The 7,369-nt window shown below is 38.6% G+C and overlaps 1 long non-coding RNA gene across 1 annotated transcript; it reads right to left on the reverse strand.

Moving 5' to 3' along the window:
- Positions 1-846: 846 nt before the first annotated feature.
- On the reverse strand, positions 847-2,881 carry LOC146895688 (uncharacterized). The gene is made up of 2 exons (XR_014997702.2): positions 2,779-2,881; positions 847-1,261 (listed from the first exon to the last, which is right to left on the reverse strand). It is a non-coding gene; the product is annotated as an uncharacterized LOC146895688 (long non-coding RNA).
- Between the last annotated feature and the right edge of the window lie 4,488 nt (positions 2,882-7,369).

The raw sequence follows: 7,369 nt of genomic DNA on the forward strand, positions 1-7,369 counted from the left end.
TTTCTTCACCTTTTCTATTAGAAGCGAAACTTGTAGCCTCACATCTTGTGTGGGATACTGAGTCATAGATATGAAATTTATAGTTTAATCTGGATCTTATATCCCCAAAGAGAGTACAGTGCAGAAAACATATTGCCTAAATAATTTGAATTGATAGCTTTTTCCTCTGAATACTGTTTGTCCCTGAGAATCTAGAAGAACAAAAAAATGCATTAAAATGACAAGACAGAAATTATAATGGCAGCATAGCAACTCTGCACTATGAAGTGGTGAGAAATTTGAAGAGTCAACTTGTTTAAGCCATGGTATTGTGATATATGATCAAACATCCATCTAGAAGTTACCTGCAGGTATTTTAAAGAGGAGATTAACATTTGAATCATTAGATTTTATTGGAAACAATTATCATCTACAAAACGAGCAGGGCTTATCCAATTAGTTGAACATCTCAGTAGGAAAAGACCAAGGTCTCTAAAGAAAAAAGAAGCCTGGTGTAAGACTGTTTTTGGACTTTTGGACTTGAACTATCACATCAAGTCTTTTTAGGGTCTATTCTGCATATTTTGGACCTGCAAGCCTCTACAATTATACAAGCCAATGACTTAAAATAGCTCTCTCTTGCTCTCTCTTTCTCTCTCTCTCTCTCTCTCTCTCTCTCTCTCTCTCTCTCTCTCTTTCTCTCTCTCTTTCATACACACACACACACACACACACTCACAAGTTCCATTTTTCTGGAGAATTCTGAGTCACACTCTATTGAATGGTATTACTCTGTACAGAGACATATCTGCCCTTGCTTTGGTGGCCTCCTCCTACCATTAAAAAAGCATGGCATAAACTCATGGGTTTGAAAAATAATATTCATTTATTGACTTGTGTGTGTGTAGAACATCAGTAATACACCTGTTCTGAAATCAAAAGGCTGATTTCCTTCTTTGAGGGAGAATCTTCATGACTCCTAAAGTTCTACCTCTGAAACCATCTTCAATCCTTGAGTCATGACCATTACTTCCATCACGGAAGTCACAGCAAGAGGCAACATCATATAGCATAGTTCACTTCATGTCTCCTTTCCTGGAATTTATCAGACTCCAGATGATCCCAACCACATAAAACCAGAGATAGACTTTTCACCTGTCTTCTGCCACCGGGCATCGGGCAGACCTCCAGGTAGAATGGCGCTGATGGGTGAGAGGGTACTAACTGCAAACAGTCCTTTATGCCCCTCTTTATTATCCTAAAGTAGCGGGAGCATCATCATCTGAAAAAGACACTAAGGGCAATTAGTGCCACCTGGTAGAAACAGTGATTAATAAAAGAAGTAGCAGGGAGTGAGGCCGCTAGAGCAAGGCCCTAGAGATAGCTCCCAAACATCTGGACAAATACCCTTTACAAAAAGATCCTCAAATAGCCCAGGCCCTGAACTTGACGAACTTTTGAAGAACTTTTTAGTCTATTGTGTCACAGAGTCAGGCACAAGGAAGAAGTCAGTTAGCCATCTTTAACCCACCATTATTCCTTAACAACTTTCAAACCACATTGGATCTCCTTCTGATCTGTTTCCCTTTTGTTTGTCCCCTCATACAATGACTGCTTGGGACCTCTTTAATCTCAAGATTGCAAGCTTAGTTTTTCATAGTCGAGAACTGAGTTTGTGAAATGCAATAACATTACCTCTGCACTGCTAGCTCAACCTCACAAAATTTGTATGTTACTTTTTATCATTACACTATTTAAAATATTTTCTAGTTTTACTTGTGATATTTTTCATTGATCCACTAGTTGCTTATGAATCAGTTATGTCTTTTTCTCTGAAAGAAAGTCTTTTAAAAATTTCATGCTTTGAAGAGTATTTTTATTGAACATGGCATTTAATTTTGACAATCTTTAACACTTTAAAATGTCATTATGCTGTCTCCTGGTTTGCATTAATTTTGATGAGAAATGTTCTTTTTGGACTTTCCTGTTGGTAACTTGTTTCTGTCTCTATGGAGGCTTTCAAGATTTTTATCTGTATTACTATTGAATCGTCATAGAGTTTGTGAATGCTTCTTAGTGCGCTAAACTTGGATCTGGTTGTTAATATTTTAATTAAGTGGAGCAAGTGTTTGCACAGTACTTCATCATATATAATGCATTTTTATCTTTCATGGGATGCAGTTACCCAAATGTTAGAGCTTCCTATTTCTTTCTAAGTCAGGCCAGCTTTATTCTGCTTCTGTCTGTTTTGTTCCATTTGCTCAGATCACTTTCTATGGATGCATCTCAGAGTGACCAAATAGTCCTCCTTTTAATGTTTTCCAGTTTTAAGCCTATTTAGGAATATTTCCACTTCAGATATTACATCTTCCAGATTTTACAAATGTAAAATGAGCGTACTACATGTTTAACTGTAGTGATTCCATTTAGGCCTTGGTTTCCTCTGAATTTTTATTTCTAAGCAGAAGGCCTATTTTAATCATAGTGGGCCATTCCTTTACTTGCAGATCAGCCTGATGATTGCAAGCTTTTAAAAATACTTTATTATTTGAGGTTGTAGAGATGATTCAAGTGGCGAAGAAAGTTTGCTGTTCTTGCAGAGGACTGCAGTTCTGTTTCCTGGGTTCATATGGGCAGCTCACATTGCCTGCAACTCCCACTCCAAGGAAACTGATTCCCTTTTTTGACCCCTGGGGGAATGTGCACACACATGCTTCTCACACACAAGTAAGATAAAAGAAATATTTTTAAATAACGCTTTATTATTTCTATCCAGATTGTTTTTATTAAGTGTCTTACCTCATTCATCTTTGGCATCTGCTCTGGGTATCCCAGATATTAGATCAACTCACTCCATATAAGGAGGTCCAAACCTCAGCATCTCTCAGTCCTTGAGTTTGCTTCAGAGCCCTTAACCTTCCAAAGAATATTGATTATTAGTAAACTTTTCATGAGTCATCAATAAGCCAATCCACCCCATTCCCAAAAGACACAAATATCCTTTTCTTAAATATCCAATAAACAAATATCCAGACAATAATTAATCACTTGTCTCCCAAGTGAGATTACATGCCAGGCTTGGATAAAAGACTTCTGTAGCATCTACAGAACTCTTTTCAAACCAAACTGCCAGTTGATTAAATAATGGCATTGTTTATTGGAAACGGGTATAGATGAAAGGGAAAAGCATAATTCTTCTGAAGTATACAGAATGACATCCTATCTGATAGTCTGATAATGGAGGCGCAACATAAAATTTAGGGTTTCTAATAGTTAGTAGAAACACCTGAAGATTAAGGCTGCTTTATGATTCTAACATTGTTTATTGGCTAATTTTAGTTGGTTTTAAAGTCAAACTTTGAGTAGTTTATTTTAAAATTAAGTTTAATATTACTTAGTCTATGTCTTATGCTGAAGTTAGTAAAAGTCATGATAATCACATTCACCTGTACCCCTTTGTTTCCCTGAAAGAACATGCTTGAGGGCAGTGGGCAGCATAGCCGAAGAGTGACAGTTTGTTTTAATTGTATTGTAATTCATTTTCTCAAGCTATGACTTATTTCTTTCCATCTCTAGGTCTAATCTACATAACTGTATTAACAGAACATAGTGAAATATAATTCTCACTCATTAAAAAATGCAGATGCTAAATGTCATGCATTTACATTTTGAAACAGTGATTTCCCCCTACCTACTTGATCTTATTTAACTTTTAAAAAATGATTTCCCAAGGGCTAAAGTGTAGGCAAAGCAGGGAAGCAACTTTAGAGTGAGTGTTTTCTTCAACCACACAGAGAGATAAGAGTTCTACCTGTGATGTGTCATCTGCATGTCATGCCTCAGATGACATGCCACTAAGAACAGGCCTGACTCTGTTACCTGCGACAAAATGATTGAGGGCTATTATTTGTTATAGTCTCAAGGTCCCTGTATTTTTCCAGTGAAACCTACATCACATATCATCTTTCCATGTGGGACAACTCCTGGCTTTTGTCTAATGTGCTGGAACAGAAATTTACTTGTACGTTCAAAGGAAAGGCTGTCGAAGGGTTGCTGATTAAGAAACTGAGACCAAAGTACCTTAGGTTCAAGTGTTCACAACCTGATAATTTTTCTATGTCCATCTAAAATAAAAAGACAGTTCACTGAAGAAAACACAGTCCTAGGAGTTGTTACAAACCAGGAGCTGTGTGACTTTTGTGGACAATTTTGATGAGAATGAACAACACTGACTGAAAATGTGAATCCTTGGTTGTCAAGTAGTGGCACTATTTGAAAGGATTGGAGGTGTGACATTGTTGAAGGAATTGTGACACTGGGGCTTGGCTTTGAGATTTCAAAAAGTCCATTCCTGCAGATATTTATGAGTACTACATGGGTGTAACAGATTCTCCAGCCTTGACTAATTTTCATTAATTTATCAGGTTCATCCCTCTTCTAGTATCTATTTTCAATAATTTCTTTTTTTTATACACTTCACCAAAGCGAGGGCAAAGCTTTCTGGAATTGCAAAACAAATGTCAAGTCTCTGCTATGAAGTTCATAGGCAAAACTACAGAACAGACAATTAAAGAAAGTTTGGAAAAGCCTCAGAAGGGCTGTGGCAAGAGCTCATTTGGGAAACTCCTTGTCGTAACAGTATGAGGGCCTGAGTTTGATCCCCGGAACTCACACACAAAAAAGCCTGGGCGTGAGATGTGTGCTTGTAACCCCAGTACTAGGGAGGTGGGGTATTGCAGGAGAGCTGTTCTCACTGTCACTCCAAGACTGCTGATAAAGTTCAATCTTAAATCAGAGGCGGAGTCCAGTCTGTTCAACTGACAAGAATAAACCACAGAGTGTTTGGCCAACCCCGATTAAGATAGAGAGACACTGAAAGGAATAGGGAGGGACTTAGAGAGATTTGTGGGCCTTTTCCATCAGGAAAGGTCTGGAGATGCACAGTGAGTCAGTAGTTTCTCCATCACTCTGTGGATCTATCAGGTTCCTATCCCACTATCTGACTTCTGAGTTTTTATTGATAAAAGAATAACTTAGATAAACACTTCACCCGCTAACCCAAGTTGGGGGCCACATGTCAGCGGCTTTCCTTTGGGCCTCCAGCTCACAAATATGACTCAAGGACTTATTATTAACTATATTGTTAATTATGAAAGCTTGGCATTTAACCTGGGCTTGTTTCCAACTAGCTCTTACAACTCAAATTCACCTCTATTAATCTATTCTCTGCCATGTGGCTTTTACATTCCTCCCATTCTGTATGTCTAACTTGTTCTACATCTTGCTGGCATCTCTCCACCTTTCTTCTTCCCAGAGTTCCTCTCTCTCCCCCAAAATTCCACCTATTCTCTCCTGCCTCACTATTGGCCATTCAGCTCTTTATTAAACTAATCAGAAGGCACCTTAGGCAGAGACACATCTTTAAAGTGTACAAGAAGTTTATCCAATAACAGTGGAGACCAGAAGATCACTGTGTCCCACTTGCTAGGGAACCTAGTCTATTTGTCAAGCTCTAGGCATGCAAGAGGCACTGTCTCAAATAAGTGCTGGAGAGATTATTCAGTGGTTAGGAGCACTTGCTACTCTTGTGGAAGACCCAGGGTTCCCAGCATCCACATCCCTACTCACAATCATCTATATCAATGGTTCTGAGGGATCTGATTCTTCTTCTCAACTTTTGAATACACCAAGCTTGTATGGAGTGCATATTCATGCAGTCAAAAGATCCAAACACATAAAACCAAATAAATATTCCTAAAACTTTTAATAAATAAGATATACAGAACTTTAGGAAAGATCCTTGAGGTTGATCTCTGTCCTTTACACACACACACACACACACACACACACACACACTTGCATTCACACACAGAAACATGCATACCCATAAAGTATACGTGTGCATTGTATTCTAACTCTCACACATTGTGCAGAATAAGAACAAATCATGCCTGGTCCAAACTAAATTTCAAATATCTTTCTGAAAAACGTAATTCCATGAAGTGAACAGATGATTCATTAACAAGGTAATTCAGGAGGAGAGGTGACAGGAACAATCAAATGAAAAAAAAAAAGAAAGAAAAGAAAAAAAGAAAGAGACATCAGATACTACCAGAGGTGGAAGTTTGTAATAGCGTAATGACCTTAGGACAAGCAGCGTGTACCTTGGACATATTCTAGGACCCTTCTCTCTTCTTCCTCTCTCTCTCTCTGTCGATTTAAGATAAGGTATTGCTATGTAGCTCTGACTGGCCTGGAACTTAGTATATGAACCCGGCCGAAGTCATACTAGCAGTGATCCTTTGGCCTCTGTCTCATAGGTTCAGGGATTATGATCATGAGCCACCATATCCAACCAGCATCCATTTTTCTATATTAGTGTTAACCATATGTCTAAATCAGAGGCCTTCCTTTACATATGCTTAGGACTGTAAAGTCAAAATGTCTACCTTATACAGCTTCCTCTATTCTCACTATCAAGGTCTTGCATCTCCTAAGACTAAATACAAAACCCTTTTTCCTGGTCTCTCATTTACATCTTGCCCTGTGCCCATTATAATCTCTGTAGGTAGATGTACTAACTCTCCTTTTCTACATGTATTTACATATACACATATGCAGTTTTCAGTTGACTACAGATTTATTTGTGTGAAGGTACAAACATGTGTGTGCATGCACACACATATAGGGGTTAGAAGTTGACATTGGCTGTCTTCCACTATCGCCCCTTAGGTTATTTTTTTGAGACAAGCCCTCTCTCTGAACACAGACCTCACCAATTTGCTAAAGTGGGATCTGTCTGTCTCCATGTGTTGTCGGGATTTCTGTCCTGCCCAGTTCCCGCAATCATTAAGTCCCAGAGAAATCACACAGAGGTCTACATTACTTATAAACTGATTGGCCCATTAGTTCAGGCTTCTTATTAACTCTTATAACTTATATATCCCATTATTAGCCATTGTTTTTATCTGTGTTAGCCATGTGGCTCAGCACCTTATTCAGCAGGGCAGTCACATCTTCCTTCTTCTGTGATCGGATCAGGACTGCAAAAGAATGGGCTTCTTTCTTCCCAGAATTCTCTTTTTCTCACTGACCCACCTCTACTACCTGTCTGGTTGTCCTGCCTATACTTCCTGCCTAGCTACTGGCCAATCAGCGTTTAGTTAAAATATAATTGACAAAATACAGACCATTCTCCCACACCATCATGCCTACTGAGGGGGTTACTGATGTGGACCCCAACGCCCTGCTTTTATTGGAGTACCGGGGATCTAAATCCCTGTCCTCATGTTTACTCAGCAGGCACTTTGTCTACTGAACCACATTCCAAATACTTAAACCTTTCACTTGTATATTTAAAATCTCATCCAATTAAGCATCTCTCATTGCA

This window comes from Myodes glareolus, chromosome 2 (assembly GCF_982192425.1).
Source record: "Myodes glareolus chromosome 2, mMyoGla1.1, whole genome shotgun sequence".
In the NCBI taxonomy this organism is placed as follows: domain Eukaryota; kingdom Metazoa; phylum Chordata; class Mammalia; order Rodentia; family Cricetidae; genus Myodes; species Myodes glareolus.